The sequence below is a fragment of the Megascapheus bottae genome, chromosome 18, assembly GCF_031878675.1.
Source record: "Megascapheus bottae isolate mThoBot1 chromosome 18, mThoBot2.hap1, whole genome shotgun sequence".
Taxonomy (NCBI): domain Eukaryota; kingdom Metazoa; phylum Chordata; class Mammalia; order Rodentia; family Geomyidae; genus Megascapheus; species Megascapheus bottae.
The window spans coordinates 34507753-34524419 of record NC_143526.1 but is presented as its reverse complement, the minus strand read 5'-3'; the positions used below and the strand labels follow the sequence as shown (position 1 = coordinate 34524419).

The window sequence follows — 16667 nt, the reverse complement described above, 5'->3', positions numbered from 1 at the left end:
AAACTGTCTTAATAAGGACCAAGAATCACAACAAATCAGAGAAAGGCTGGATAAGTGAGACTGCATTAAACTGCGGAGCTTTTGTATGGCAAAGGACATAGCTAGTAAATTAATTAGGAAGCCTACAGAGTGGGAGAAGATCTTCACCAACCAAACAACGGACAAAGGCCTCATATCTAAAATATATTGACCTTAACTTTTGACCTTTACTACAATATCAGCTTCCTTCTCACAGCAACTTTCCAGGTGTCTGTAACTATTATTGGGTTTGACCCATAAGATTGAACTTGCTACTTCTGTGCTCAGATAAATTTGTTCTAATATTACATAACTAATCTTCTTTGTTGTTATTTGTTATAAGAGAGAGTGACAGAACTTTTTTTTCAATGAGAACTCAGTGAATCAAAGAGAATCTGAAGTGGCTTATAAAACCTCCCCCATTGCCAGGTGTTGGTGGCACCTGGCCTATAATCCTAGCTACACAGTTCAAAGCCTGCTGGAGAACTGAAGTCCATGAGTCTCTTATTTCCAATTAACTACCAGAAAACCGGAAGTGACACTGAGGCTCAAGTGGTAGAGCATGAGCCTTGAGCTGAAGAACTCTAGGACAGCACCCAAGCCCAGAGTTCAAGCCCCACAACCAACCAAAACAAAAATCAAAAACAAAAAAAGTACACCAGGCATCACTCTGGTTTTGTTATAGCCCAGAAAGTCAATGATCAAGACTATGCCAAGAAATTCAATGATCAGATTCATACAAAGGAATGGCGTGCTGAGTCTACACTAGTGGCTTAGTCTCTTCCGCGAAGACTTTCTTTACAAAGGAATCAAAAACAAAATAAACACAAAGTCGACACTTATCAAAAGTTAGGCAGATGCTTGAAAACATTCCCTCTCTTAAATTAGTTTTTTTATTTAAAGAAATTGATAAATGTTCTTTCTTTACACTATACAGTCTACATGGAAGCTTTTACTTCTCCTTACTAAATCCTAAATAGCCAAGCTGCCCAATCTTTGACCCAGCAGAGAGATTGGGATGGCAAGGTCTATTTACAAGAAGTGGGGCAAGGATAAAACTATCCTCTACATCTTCAAGACGTAACACAGGATCACTCTATACTGGAAAACGTAGTCCCAATAATATTTTGGACCTTAATATCAAGCTAATATAGGAGTGGAAAAGAACTATGAGAGATTAGAAAGAGGGAATAGAATTAAGAAGAATGGCCCTGACCTCAAGGATCGAGCTGTGAATAAAAAGGTTTATAGAATGAAAAGAACGCAAGTGTCCATGAACTCCAAGAAATGCAGTCATCACAGTAAAGCCTTGGGAAATGTCCAGGCTGAAATTACAATTGAATGCCTTGGCAGATCAATATAGGCTCTAGGTCCAGAGAGAATCTACTGGCATTAGTGATTCTAGTTCTAAAAAGTTGAAGCAGGAGATCCTGTTCCAACTTTTTTTTATTTTTCTTGATCATGCGTCTATAAAAAGGATTGAAAATGGGCCGGGAGTTTGGCCTAGTGGTAGAGTGCTTGCCTAGCATGCACGAAGACCCGGGTTTGATTCCTCGGTACCACATACATAGAAAAAAAGCCAGAAGTGGTGCTGAGGCTCAAGTGGTAGAGCTCTAGCCTTGAGAAAGTCCAAGGACAGTGCTCAGGCCCTGAGCTAGGCCCAGGGCTGGGAAAGAAAAAAAAAAAGATTGGAAATGATCAGAGTCTGAAGTTTACAAGACAATCTCAGAGAATGATCACCGCAAATGTGGCATTGAAGAACCCTGCTTCAACTTTAATTATTTACCAGACTATTTCTCTTCCCATATCAGAGAGCCACTTCTGGAGCTGGGCAAAGGTATTTCCTTAAAGGCTCTGGATAAGCCATACTTAGTAAATAGTCACCATCTAGTATGGGCATTTTATATTCAGATCAGTATACTCTCTTATAATGTAATCCCTTGTGTATATTCATTTCTTGCTCCCTATCTTACTATCCCGATGCTTCCCAGCTTTGTATCAATGAATTCTCTGCTCTTCTCACCCTTGGCCACTGAACCAGTATTGCTAAAAAATGGTTTAGCTAAACCCAACAACATGAAAGCCATTAGACCATTGCCACGATACAGATTTAGTTCACTTCTTATCTCTCCTTAGTCAGCCCTTCTCTAAAGACTTCAACGCATACTGACTTCTTTTTTTTATTGTCAGGGTAATGTACAGAGGGGTTACAGTTACATTCACCAGATAGTAGGTGCAGTACTTCTCACATATAACCCTTCCCAATCATCTTGTTCTCCCCCTTCCCTTTCCTATTTCATGCTGACTTCTTGTTTTGGCATCAAGCCTGATACTAGAATGTATATAGTTTATTGAAGACTGATCATTTGGTACTAATTGTAAATAATAATTAAGGACAGCTCTGTGGTACATCAGACCAAGACATAAACCTGTACTCTGACTGATTAGAAAATTTTGCTTCGATAGAAACTATGTAGAGTCATAATGGTAGGACATCCAGCACGCTTACGTGGGGCCTATCAAATGACTTTATTTCCTATCTTCAGGACCACCAGGCTGGTGTGAGTATACTGAACTGAGACCCTGTACCAAAGGAGCAAATGGGAATACTGGGTCACTGGCTCTTGGGAATTATTTCCACATGGCAGACATCTTCCAGTTCCATGTAGACAAATTTGACAGATAGAGACCTGGTTTTAAATAAGCTTTAAAACTTAGGAAGATATTAGAGTAAGAATGCTGGTATACTGAAAACAAATTTCCAAGAACAGCCTTGTAGCTGAAAATCTCCAGACATGGATGTGAATATCTGAATACATTTTTTTTAATCAGCTAGAGGTTGAGGGCAGAATTGTAGACCTATAGAGGAAGAGGGGACTCTGGTTTCATAATAGGGTCTGAGACCTTCTGGTGAATGGACTGTTATTGTGGATTATTGATTTTTCCAATTAGAATTGAGAAAGATGTATGTCTGACAAGAGGGTTCTAAAACAGCCAAAGTTCCTCATTTGGCTTCAGGAAAAATCAGGCCAGTTCTTTCTGTGAACACTGCAATAGAACAGTACAAATTTACCACCTACTACTTCTAGAAGATTGCATAAAATTCCATCCAAACCTATCTTTTCTTTTCCTATAAAGCCTGGCATACAACATGCACATATCCTCAAGATATACAAAACTATACTCTTTATGTAGTTGGCCATTTTAAACTTCATTCGATTATGTATTAAGATGAAATATTTCAGTAAATGTTAAGAAACATATTCTCTCGTTTGCGGTTCTTTTGTCCTCCAGAAAAATCAAAGAGTAGGCATTCTAGAGAGGTTGGATGTGTGGTTTTCCTTTGCACACTCTTCCACCAGTCCTAGAGCCCTCATTTACAGTTTCACCTTGTATAATGGTCATAAAGTCAAATAGTCTCAAGGCATCCTGAAAGGATCGTTGTTTTCCTATCAAACTCAGATCCTATTGACACTAGAGCCTTACATTCATCCCTGAATGACTACCTTTGAACTAAGGACTTCTTAGATAACCTGCAGCTTTCCTGGGGTTTTTCATCCTTTTTTTTTTCAAATATTGATTTTGGAATTTTAAACTAGGTTTGTTCCTCTGATCTTTCTTCGGCATCTGTAAAAAAAAAAACTTTTATTTCCCACAAGTTTGACAGCAACTAAATGCTGGAAATAAAAAGGGATCAGGACAGAGGCCTTAAGAAAAGTTAGCCAGAGTTTTATTTTTTTTCTCTTTCAGGAAACTGGTTGGGCAAATATTGGGGGAAAAAAAGTTACAATGCATGGAAACCAGGTGGAATCTGGCTGACTGTGTCCCTGTAGGAAGTACTGGAAGAATTTTAGGAAAGGTAGGTAAGACCTTCAGTTCTAATATTTGCTTATGCCCTCATAGTTTGCAACACTGTTACTAATATTTGATTTTTCCAGAAGACACACTATTGTGTAATGCACATTAGTTACAAGTGTAATTGTGGAGCTTGATGGTCTGGTTGGGATGGTCAAACAGAGGGGAGAAAGAGGGAAGGGGTGACCTTGATCAGTACGTATAGTATTTAGAATCTGAAATGTGGGATCGAAACCTCTTTGTACAACTACTTAAACAACAATAATAAATGTGCTATGATGTGCCACAGTGATGGTTTAAGAGGCGTTTACATTTGACTTGGAAATATGCTCGTGCACTAATGTCTAAATAGTTTAAATAGCCTAAGAATATAATTTCTTAGGAAATAATAAAGATAGATTAGATAGATATATAGATGATAGATAGATAGATAGATAGATAGATAGATAGATAGATAGATAGATAGATAATACAGGTTATAATTATTCTGTATGAAACAATGCTTCTCTCCAGCTTCTTCTCCAAAGTAAACCAACTAATTATATAAGTCACCAAACTAGGAAGAGAATGGTTAAGAGGAGGATGAACACTTACCTCTCTCCCTTTCAGGGCTTTTGCCTCCCCTGCCCTACACCTTGGGCACTAGCCCTTCCCACCACAAGTGTCTTCTTGAAACCCTGTGCAGAAGGTGTTTCTGTGACCTTGTTGTGGATCCCATGCTCCACGGGACAGACTTAAAAGATTCAGGAAGCTATCAGAACTCTTCAGTCATTGACAGATGGGAGCTAGTGGAAACAGTTCAATTTGCTCCACCTTCCCGAGAAAGATTGTAACCATCACCAAGATGTCCCCTAGAGAGTTGAACTTAGTTACCCCTTAGTGGGAACCAACTTGTTTCTACATTCTGGGTGGCTTTACTCCTCTTCCTTCCCCATTTCTTAGCTGTACTTCCAGGGATCATATTCCATATCAATCATATGCATTCACATCTGTCACTCAATGTCTGTCTATTCTGTGGGTTCTATTCTCAGGCACAGCCTGTCTTGGCTTCTAGGTCTCAAGGAGGAGTCAGAGGTTATTCATATGCTTGTAAATGAAATATTTTCCTGAGATCAAAATAGCGCTTGGAGTGTGTGTACACAGGAAGCAAGTATGTATATATTGATGAGTGAAGTCCTAGTAATATATATATATATATGTATATGTATATATATAGCCACATATTAGAATGATGTAATAAAATAGAGTAATTAACAAGGAGTTGAGGAGCAACAGTTCATCCCCTGGGAGGCTGTAGTAGAAGTTATACTTGGAACTTTGTATTACAAAATTTTAGCAATTGTGGTAGTTAAGAGAGTTAGAAATTTGGCTCTATGCTTCGTAGAGAATGAAACAGAGATAGGTTTTCCTCCCAGCCTAGAAAACTCAACGCATCATTTTCTAATTTTATGATTTGTATTTGTGATTGTGTATATTATTTCAGATACTTTGATTTCTTTTATTTATTTATTTATTTTTTTATTGTAATTAGTAAAAGGGTTACATGATATTTGCCAGATAGAAAGTGCATTAATTCACATACATTGATACCCTTTCACATGTCTTGGTTTTCCCCCTTCCCTATCAAATTTCAAATATCCAAATACAAATAAATTCAATATATCAGATAACAAAGTGAGATACTATACCAATATGAGATAACCAAGGGACAGCAAAGGAGATGAGAGACAACATAGTACATTAAGGACAACAATCATTCATTATATGGCTTTTGTTTCAATATCCTGGAGGTCCTTTCAATTAGCTTCACATTATATGGCCTTATAGATACTTCGATTTCTAAATACATTTTCCCTTTACTTCAAAACATCTTCACTGTTCCATTTGTAACTTCCTTTTTTAGGGTGAGTTCCTTCTCTCTTCTCCACTGGGTCAACAAAGATTTCCCCAATTTTAGGACCTGTTTTGTCTGTTTCCATAGTTACTAGGAACACACACACACACACACACACACACACACACACACACACACACACATAGCAAACACACAAAATGACTTTTCATAGTATTGAGTAATGCACATTGCTTTTTGCTTTTTAGTCACTACATTAAAAAATAAAGGTCACTGAAAAGTCAGAATTCCTTTAAATCCTAATTATTGCTTTTAAAAATGGCTTATTCCTTCCTTGAACAAATACAGTCCTGTCTCTTAAATATTCATTATTAAGGCGTGTGTTGGAGGAGATATATCAGTCACCAAGATTAGTAAATTATAGAGCAGTTCTGTTCTAAAAGCTGATAATGGTCATTTTTCTGAATTAATAAATTAGTCTATGCCCCAAAGACAAAACAAATATGAATTTTAATAACCACTGATGATGAAGGGTCATAAATCTTCTATACTTTCTTCTGGAAACTAATATTTTTGGTAAGGTCTGATGTATTCTTGTTATTCAGATTTACAGTTTGAGGTGTAAATTCTTTGTGAAATCTCAGATAATGTTTGTTGGCTACACAGACTGTTTCACATTTGGAAAAGACAGATTTCTTTTAATGGATTTCCACCTCACATGATAAGAACTAATTGGCCTATACAGCAGTGTGAACAAAGTAATGGATAGAGAACGGAAGTAGCATTTTAGAACAGGAATAGATGTCTCCAACAACATATCAAGCAAGTGCCCCACCCTCAAAAGCAATGTCTTTCACTCCCTCACACCTCTCTATGCCTCCTCACCACCAAAGCCACCACTGCTTTGTGGCTACAGAAAGTTAAAGAGATAAACTCAAACCATCCTTGCCCAATCAGCCTTGCACCAACACTGAGTAAAATGAAGTTTCTCCAATCTGCAAAATCCAAACTACTACATATGATAGGGACAGAGGGGAAAATATCTATTTGTACATTAATGAATGTAATCTTCAGTGTTTATTTTTTCCCCTATATCTTCTGGCACATTGTGTGTTCAATCTTGTCGTACGGTTTGGATTTCTCCTTCAAAACTCATGTTAAAAATGAATTCCCATTGGGAGCAGAGAGGCTCCAATGATTAGGCCATAAAGTCTCTGCCCTCATGACTGAAACTAAGGCTGTTATCTTGAGAAGGGGTTTATTGTACATCCAGTAGGTTATTTATAAAAAGATCACCCCCACCCCTATGTCTTTCTGTCTGTGTGTCTCTTCCCACAGCATTAGCTATTCCGCTATGGCACACATAGCAAAAAGTCTCTCACAGGCTTCTCGCATGTGGCTACTAGACTCCCCAATTTCCACAATACATTTTTATTGTTGTCATTAATGATAAAGTACTCCACCTGCAACATTCTGTTTTAGTGGTACGAAGTAAATGAGGCCACCCTGGAAATCAACTCACTATAAGATCACAGCCTGTTTGCAATTGGGAAGGGGAGAAAAATTCTGGATGCCGAAAAAATGCCAACAAAACATGCCTAAAATTTGGTTACATTTATACATATGCTTAGATGTGGTGCGACTATTAGCAAAGCAGCTTCTGGAAAACAAACATGGTTTTCAGAAGACAGTGCCTTCTATTAGCAGTTGATTCACTTAGATGAACTTTAATCTTATTTTCAAGTTTGTGATTCTCTGATTGTTTGGACAGCATGCTTCTCTGGGTGAGGCTGAGGAAGTGGTGGACAACAGTTTATTTAACAAATAAATTCCTACAAGAGGAATAATTTGGAGAATCCAATTTCCTCAATGCAAAAATGACCCAAAACTGTTGACATTGGCTACAGGAATGCATTTCCTCAAGTGGCTATATTTGTACTCTTTAGAAAGACACCGTTTTCATTTCTTTTCTTTTCTTTTTTATTAAAGTACAAAAAGTTCCACTGAGGATTTTAGTCATAACTAGAACAAATTATTTGGCTGTAATTCCAACTATTTCTAACTGACCTTATTTGCTCTGCAAAGATAACATTTTATAATTTTTTTTCTCAAACACTTATTCAAAGGAAGACAGGATTTACTGTTTGGAAGAAATCAAACATCTACTGGATTATTTCTCCCAATGGTGGTAGCTCTGCCATCGTAAACATTAAAAGAATTCTTCAAAAATGCCTTGTCTCATGCATAATTCCCCATGCCTATCATCTTAATTACTCAAGAGACAGAGGGGGATCACAGTCCAACCTAACGCAGGCAAAACTCACAAACCTTTCACTGAAAAGAAAACCTAAAAAAAAACAAAAGGACTGGAGCCATAGCTCAAGTGATAGAATATCAGTCACTTGAGCAAGCTCAAGGGCCTGAATTTAAACCCCATATTTGCCCTCCCAATTTTTTTGTCTCAATAAAATGTACCCTTCCTGTAACAACTAGTTAGAATAATAGAAATGCCAGAGAAATTAGGGTTATTTAAGGATATAGCAATAGATGGGAGAAATGAAAGTGGCTACACAGCCACAGAAAATTGATTGAGCAACCAAAGACAACTTTACCATCCTGTGTTTGCTAACAGATGCTAGAAACCTACACTGCATTGACATAAGGGGTCATGACCTGTAGACTTTGCAAAGTTGCACACTTAGCAGTGAGCCTTTTATAGAATCTTGGCTATCAATACCTTACTGCTATTGATGTTTCAACTGAAAAATAACTTTTTAAAAATCTTGTCGATGATGTAGTCCTATAAGAACTGAATTTCAGTGTTCTGACTCAAAAGTACACATGTAAAGTACTTCACAAACCAAACTAATGTGGGCAGTTCCACACATCTGACCTCATGTGATGAGTCACCCAGAGACACAAACTAAAATTACATATAATTCCCTCTGGCCATGTGTCCCAGCCCCAATTCTATGTTGTTGAGAAACTTTTTTTTAAAAATCTAAAACATCCCAAATTCACAGCTCTCATTTTATTTTATTATTTTCAAAATAAAATATTTGTATTATCTTTAAGTAGTTGTACAAAGGAATTGCCACTTGGTCCAAATCACTTTAAATAAAGGATATTCAGTTGAACATCAAGTGGGTAGGTAGTGTGGCAAGAAGCTAGTGTCCATATTATGAATTCAATTTAATTTTGACAGAGGTACATTTATTATGTTCTGATGGTTGAAGGACAACAGAGTACAACCCAACTCTTGTTTACTGGGTGGTACTGGAGTGCTTGCCCAGATAAGAGCTCTACCACTTCAGCCAGCCTCCCAACAGCCCATTTTGCTTTAGTTATTTTTCAAATAGAACCTTATGATTTCTGAGATTTTTCTTAAACAGTGAATCTTCCACTTATGCCTCTAGCAGAGCCAAAATTACAGAGAGTATTACCGTGCCTGACTTGATTTTGAGAAGGATGCCTCACTAATTTTGCCGTGGCTGTCTAATTCCCAGACTTTCCTTCTGAGTAGTTAAGCTCTCAACATTTCACCCTATAACAAAGGTCCTCACGAATGTTTGAAGCAATGAAAACATGAGAAAATGTTGTTTTTGCATCCCCTATCATGGCTTGATAATGACAGCAGCAAGATCCTTGATAAGTGAGAATTCTCTTCAGAGTCAGTTTAGGTTCCTGTGGGCCCCAAACCTTCATGAGACCCACATGATGGCCTCATTTTGCTTTCCTTTCTAAGGTGGAGGCTGCCCTATTTGAATGCTTCTTTATTTTCAGAAGGAGGAGAGCCTGCGATTGATCAATGTTTTCTCTCAAGCCCAAGAAAAGATGTTTTCTTCTTTCCTTCCTTCTTTCCATTCTTATCAAAGGCTGTTAAAAAAAGAAAGAAAGAAAGAAATGAAAACCTGTCACAAATGCCTTAATGTATAACCTGTAACCCTTCTGACTCCACCTGACCCTACAGGAGAAGTGGTAAATAAGCTTAATGCTAAGAGTAGAAATGGTAGTAAACTTCAACCATTCTTATAGTCCACTCTAGGATCCTTTGAGAATCTGACACAGCACTCACCCAGGAATACAGTGAACTTATCTTGGTTTTTGTTTCTTAGTCTGACAGTGGTTGCAAAAAGTACATAATACCTCCCATCTATTAAAACAACACCGAACATACATCTATACAAAACCTTTTTTTAAAAAACTTTTATGACATGACATTTCATCAGTAATTGATAATATGGTTCTCGTGCTTCCCACTAGAAGCCAATATAGGACAACAAAAGATTCAGAGAAAATAATGTCATCTGTGCAATGATCTATATTTGAATCAACCCATTCAATGGATGAGGTGATTGCTAGATTGCTAGAGAGAGTTACACTCAACAATACTGATTATAATTATCCTAAATGCCCAGAACTATCTTCTCAGAAATCCAGGAAATGGTATATAGTTATATGAATTCGTGAATGAATCAGTGTATGAAGAGGTCTGAGAGATTGACGAGTATTTGTGCTGCCTACAGTATATGTCCACAACCATACCAGAGCCTGAGGCAGAAGATTAAATGAAGATAATTCTTGCCATTGGGAACTTGTAGGCTAAGGCAAGTGAAGTGGATCAATTGATCAAGAGCTTTGAAAGAATTAAAGATTAAAACAACAGAAACTTTGCAGTGCCCAGCAATCATCACAAATCAAAAGAAATGAAGCCAGGCACTGATGGCTCATGCCTATAATCCTATCTACTCAAGAGACTGAGATCTGAAGGTGGAGGTTTGAAACCAGCCCAGGCAGAAAAGTGTGAGAAACTTATCTCCAATTAACCACCAAAAAAGCCAGAACTAGAGGTGTATCTTAAGTGATAAAGTTCTGGCCTTGAGCAAAAAAGCTAAAAGACAGTGCCCAGGCCCTGAGTTCAAGCCTCAGCTTTGGTGCATGCACATGTGCACACGCAGATACACACACACACACACACACACACACACACACACACACATACCACAACATGGTACAATTAAAGAAATATGTAGATATCAATAAAAGGTAAATTTTTTGGAGATCAAAATGGTGCTAAACTAATATTTGAAGAGAAATGTTGATTTTTTATAGACTTGTTTGAGAAACAAAAATTTCCAAAAATTGATGAGCTTACCATTTGACTAAAATGAACCAGAAAAACATTTACTAAATTTATTAAACCAACGTGAGTGGACAGTGAGAGGAGTTTTCAGACTCAAAAATTTGAATTAGGGGCCGGGAGTTTGGCCTAGTGGTAAAGTGCTTGCCTAGCATGCACGAAGACCTGGGTTCAATTCCTCAGTACCACATACATAGAAAAAAGCTGGAAGTGGTGCTGAGGCTAAAGTGGTAGAGCTCTAGCCTTGAGAAAGTCCAAGGACAGTGCTCAGGCCCTGAGCTCAAGCCCAGTAGTGTCAAAAAATTGTATTAGATATTACTCTATAATAGTGTGTGTTGCCTCTGAGGTGAATCACAAAGTGGTATTTGAATTTGAATATATGGAATGAATTAGACATATTCACATTGCAGTAAATTTTTTGTGAGACTGGAAATGAAAAAGAAAGCAGAGTGAATGTGTGTGTGTGTGTATGTGAGAGACAGAGAGAGAGAGAGAGAGAGAGACAGAGACAGAGACAGAGACAGACAGAGACAGAGAGACAGAGAGAAAGACAGAGAGAGTATATTCATGCAAAAATTAGATAAAAGGAAGAAATGGTTATATTTTACCATTTCTGAGTGTTTTGTGTGTTAGATTTTTTTTTAATTTGTTTGTTTGCTTTTGGTTGCTAGTGAGACTTGAACTCAGCCTAGGGTCTTCAGCTCAAGGGTATCACTCTACCACTTAAGCTACAACACCACTTCTAGTTTTCTGGTGGTTAACTGGAGATAAGAGTCTCATGGACTTTTGTGCCAGGGCTGGCTTTGAACCGCAATCCTCAGATGTCAGCCTCCTGAGTAGCTAGGAGCTTGTTGAGTGTTTTTGTATCATTACATTCCCTTGGCGTGTACAATAGCTCTAATATTTCCCAATGACTCTAACTGAACCCAGTACTATAATACACACAATACAGTGGTGCAGCCATGTCTCTGAATGTCACTTAGTTTGTGGTTGTGAAATCCTGCTGGACCCTGGTGCCTCACACCTGTAATCCTAGATACTCAGGAGCCTGAGATTTTTAAATTGTGGTTCAATGCCAACATGATCAGGGAAGTCCATCTAAGTTCAGTTAACCAGCAAAAGCCAGCTTTGAGCAAAACAGTTAAGTAGGGACAATCGCTAAGCCATGAGTTCTAGCCCTAGTAAGATTGTGTAGTATTCAATATTATGGATTTATTATGATTTATTAACTCTTCCACTACTGTGGCTTTTACATTAACCACCCTTATAAATAGTGATGTCAGAATATTCATAGATGTAGAAATTATTTTCATCTACATGATATTTCTTATGTTTGTTATTCTGTTTAAGGTTGTTAGTGTAATTTTATTTCCTATCATCTCATTTTATTGCTTATAGGTTTTGCTTTATATACTTTGATATTACACTATCTGGCACATAAAGTTTCATAACAATCACATTGAAAATTGTGTTTATTCTTATAAAATTGCCAATATTTTCTCTAATGTCTCTATTGTATTCAATTTAATCATACTCTGCTTTTTAAAAATATTTCATCATGAAATTAACAAATAATTTCTAAATTATATAAATATTAGAACAAAATATGTGCTTTCAATTAATTTAGTGGACTGATGTAATTCTGCTTTAAATATTGATAGGAAAGAGAAAATAATGCCATGTTAGTTGTGGAAAATAGAATATATCTTATGAGTAAATGGTATAAAACATATATGATAAAAAGCAAATGCTAGAAATGAACAACAACAAAAAGTATTGTGAGTGGCATTGAAATAAAAATGTAAATAACAGGTTGAAATATAGTTTTTCATAATAATTACTATCATCATATCTAAGGCTGAAAACTATACTGGAGATTTATTTTTCTATTAAGACAATGAAGAAAAAGATAACACCAGACACTGCAATTATTTTCTGATTATTATGTTTTTCTTCTATAAGAAGTCTATTGAATTCTGGTAATTGTGAGTCTGAAAGGAGACAAAACAACACCAACATGATTTTCAGTTGATGATATCTAATTAAAAGATGTATTTTCCAAGTGGTTAATCAAATTTTCAGTATATTGTCAACAGCTTGTAAATGTCCCTGTACCATGTATTACGTGATATATAGTACACTGAATCAAATGGAATTTCATAGCATTGATTTCCACATAATTTTGGTGATAATATACATAATTTATTATTGGCTATTATTTTAAAAATCAGACTAAATCTGTATACATATTCAGGTTTCCTGAAACTTTCATTATATGCATCTTGCAGTTGATTTACTTAGATTAATCTAAGAAAATTTATTTTGTAACTCAATTAGAGGTATGCTTTTTTTTTTTTTGTTCTTGGGACTTGGACTCTGGGCCTGGATGTTGTTCCTGAATTCTTCAGCTCAAGGCTATCACGTTACCCCCTGAGCCTCAGCACCACTTTCAGTTTTCTGGTGATTAACTGGAAATAAGAATCTCATGGATTTTGGTGCCTGGGCTGGCTTTAAACTGCCACCTTCAGATCTCAGTCTCCTGAGTAGCTAGGATTACAAGCGTGAGCCACCATGCCCAGCTAGTTATGCTTTTGTTACAAAGAGTTATACCTTAACTTTGGTACTTATTGCATTATTTAGGGTCTCCAGATAGCTTATGTAGCAGTTTGATTTTAACAGTGATGAGGGTCATGTACCAAATTTTATGGGTGATAATAACTTCCAAGTGATTTATCAAGTTAAAGAACTTGCCATGGGTCGGGAGCATAGCCTAGTGGTAGAGTGCTTACCTAGCATGCACAAAGCCCTGGGTTTGATTCCCCAGAACCACATATGCAGGAAAAAAAAAAAAACAGTGGCAGAGTGCTAGCCTAGAGCAAAAATTGTCCAAGGACAGTGCCCAGGCCCTGAGTTTAAACCCCAGGATTGGAAAAAAAAAAAAGCCAGGTGCTGAGACTGAAATCTAAGCATCATGGTTCAAAGCCATTCCAGATAGGAAAGTCCATGAGACCTTTATCTCCATTTAAACACACAAAAGATGGAAGTGGAGCTGTGGTTCAAGTGGTAGAGCACCAGCCTTGAGTGGACAGCATCCAAACCCAGCACATATATATATACATATTAGGGGAACAATGTACACAGTTCTATTTCAATAGTACATGTTTCGCTTGGTGCTTTTGTTTGTTTGTTTGCCCTATATCAAAATGTCCACGCGTTTTCATAGCTATGATCTCTGAATGAGTTGGGGAATATGAACATAATTCCTGGTAGGAATATAGCTATTAGTGAATATTGACACTAGTCTTTGTTTTAATTAGTATGGTAAACATTCTGCAAACACAAGACAACCAACCATAATATACCTGCTACTATTCCCATTAGGAGCTATCAACTAACCACTTAAAGGAAATAAATGCTGATAGTTGCATTTTTTATATTTAATAATGCATAATTTTGGACATTTAAGCAGCAATTTTGAACAGAAGCAAGGCTCATGCCCTAACAAAATAATGGAATAATTTTAAAGGCTGGTAAGTGGAAACACAGGTGAGTGTGACAGGTGAGGGAATAAAGCACAATGCTACTGGGAGGTGATAGCAAATTCTTTCATATGGGCTGATTTGGGAAGGACTTATGGAACTAGGAAGATTGAGCAGATACCCGGCGAGGATACAGGAAGCAACAGGGAAAGTGCATTTGGGTTTTGTCTGTTTGTTCCTACCTGTGGTTTGTGCTGGTACTGGGACTGGAACTCAGGACCTCAGCATTCTCACTTGGGCTTTCAAGGCTAGTGTTCCGTCACTTCTTGTTTTTAGTGGTCAATTGGAGATGAGAATTTCAAGGACTTTTCTACCCCACCTCTCTTCAGATAGCAATCCTCAGATCACAGCTTTCTGAGTAGCTAGGATTACAGGCATGAGTCACAGACGCCTAACTTAGCGGTTCTTCTTCTAGAATCTATGCGGAGGAGCAATTTACACAATATGACCATGCTATCTTGAAGACACAGTTCAATGGCTTTGTCAACGTGTATTCACCTAATTATTAAGCTCCACCATGGTGGTGTGCTTTATTGAACTGCTAACTTGCTTTATCCCCCTTTAAAAATCAGTTTGCTTCTTAATGTACTATGTTATTTCTCATCTCTTTTGTTCGCCCTTGGTTATCTCATATTGTTACAGTATCTTACCTTGATGTCTGGTACATTGTATATATGTTTATTTGTTTATTTGAAATAGGATAGGGAAGGGGGAAAACAAGATGAAGGGAGGGGGTGGGGGGAGGAAATGGGGACAAAAACATGAGAAGGGGGATCAATGTTTGTGAAGAAATGCATCTTCTACCTGGTGAATATAATGTAATCCTTCTATTAATTGCAATAAAAAAAATCCGTTTCCTTACCCTCTCAGAACTAGGCAGCCTCAATTCAACCTTTTCTTTAAAGATTTTTCTAGACTTAGACATAGAGGAATCATATAGCATATGTGCTCTTGCAATGGTTTCTTTTACTCTGTGGTTTAGTTTTGAGAAATATGCTTACAGTGCATCTGCATGGCCATTCCTTTTCTACTGTTACTCTGCTGTACAAATACACTGGTACAGATAGAAGAATTTGTTTACCTGTTCTTCTATTGAGTACAGTAAGTTGGGTCCATAATTAATTTTTATTGTTTTGTTATTTCAGTGTGTGAATGTATCTTAGATATGACCCTTGATGCCCAGTGCCATACAAATATTATTTACTTGCCTATTTTCTAACATTGTGTTACCTTTTTCTTTGATTATCTTTCAGATTTTAGTCATTGCTGCCATTTTGTTTGTTACAATAGATTTCATCTGTGAATATATTAGCAGGAAGTAAAATCACATTGAAAATTTGGAGATGCCCCTTGAATGTAAACATCTGGATATGAAGTATTTAAGAGATGATGGATCAGAGGTGGATGTCACTGAAGAGACAGAGGCATCGTTGCAGGTTATTGGCCTCAAAAGCGTATGTGCAGTTTAGTAATAAGTAATTTGGAAGTGAATGGAATGAGGGATACTTCCCTGTGTGCTAGAAGATCCCCTAATACAATCGTCTTTACCCTCTGGTGCTGCGCATACATTTCTTTCTTCACCATAGCTTTATTAAAGCCCGAGTCCAAACCACTAGGCTGTGTAACATGGCTGCCATGATTTGTCAAGCTACCCCCCAGGGAGAATCCAGTCTTCACCTGCTCTGTGCTGAGTCCCAAGGCCACCCTGCTGGCCATGAGACCTACACAATCGGAAGCATTAGCAGCAGAGGTCATGGATTCCTTTAAACTAGATTTGCTGCAGTTGCTATTGATAGAATTGCTGGCTAAATGAACTATAATTCTATTAAGAGGTAACTCTGATATATGGAAGTGCTCTCTGTGAATTTCTCAGAATATACAAAGAGAAAGGGATTGCTTTGTTGTGATAGGAAATACCAACCAGAGGTGTTCCCTCTGGGGTCTTGTCTGTTCCCTTTGGAAGTTTCCTTGGCACTCTGAAGAAAGTCAAAGCCAGATGTCCAAGAGACTAGAAGATACCTGCAGAAATTTCAGGGCCTTGATGGTATTAATGATAGAATTCGTGATTCCTCACTGTCAAAAGAGTCAATGATGAAAAGAGAAAGATGAAAGAAAGGAAAAGTAAAGAAGGAAGGAAGGAAGGGAGGGAGGGAGGGAGGGAGGGAAGGAAGGAAGGAAGGAAGGAAGGAAGGAAGGAAGGAAGGAAGGAAGGAAAGAAGGAAGGAAGGAAGGAAGGAAGGAAGGAAGGAAGGAAGGAAGGAAG

General features: G+C 37.5%; 1 long non-coding RNA gene across 2 annotated transcripts in view; it reads left to right on the top strand.

Moving 5' to 3' along the window:
• LOC150050477 (uncharacterized) overlaps window positions 1-15896 on the top strand; it is a 167997-nt gene extending 152101 nt beyond the window's left edge. For both annotated transcript variants that reach the window (XR_016538724.1, XR_016538723.1), the window contains exons 3-5: window positions 3769-3877; window positions 14247-14395; window positions 15658-15896. This is a non-coding gene — a long non-coding RNA (uncharacterized LOC150050477). The remainder of the gene's footprint in view (window positions 1-3768; window positions 3878-14246; window positions 14396-15657) is intronic.
• The last annotated feature ends 771 nt before the right edge of the window (window positions 15897-16667 follow it).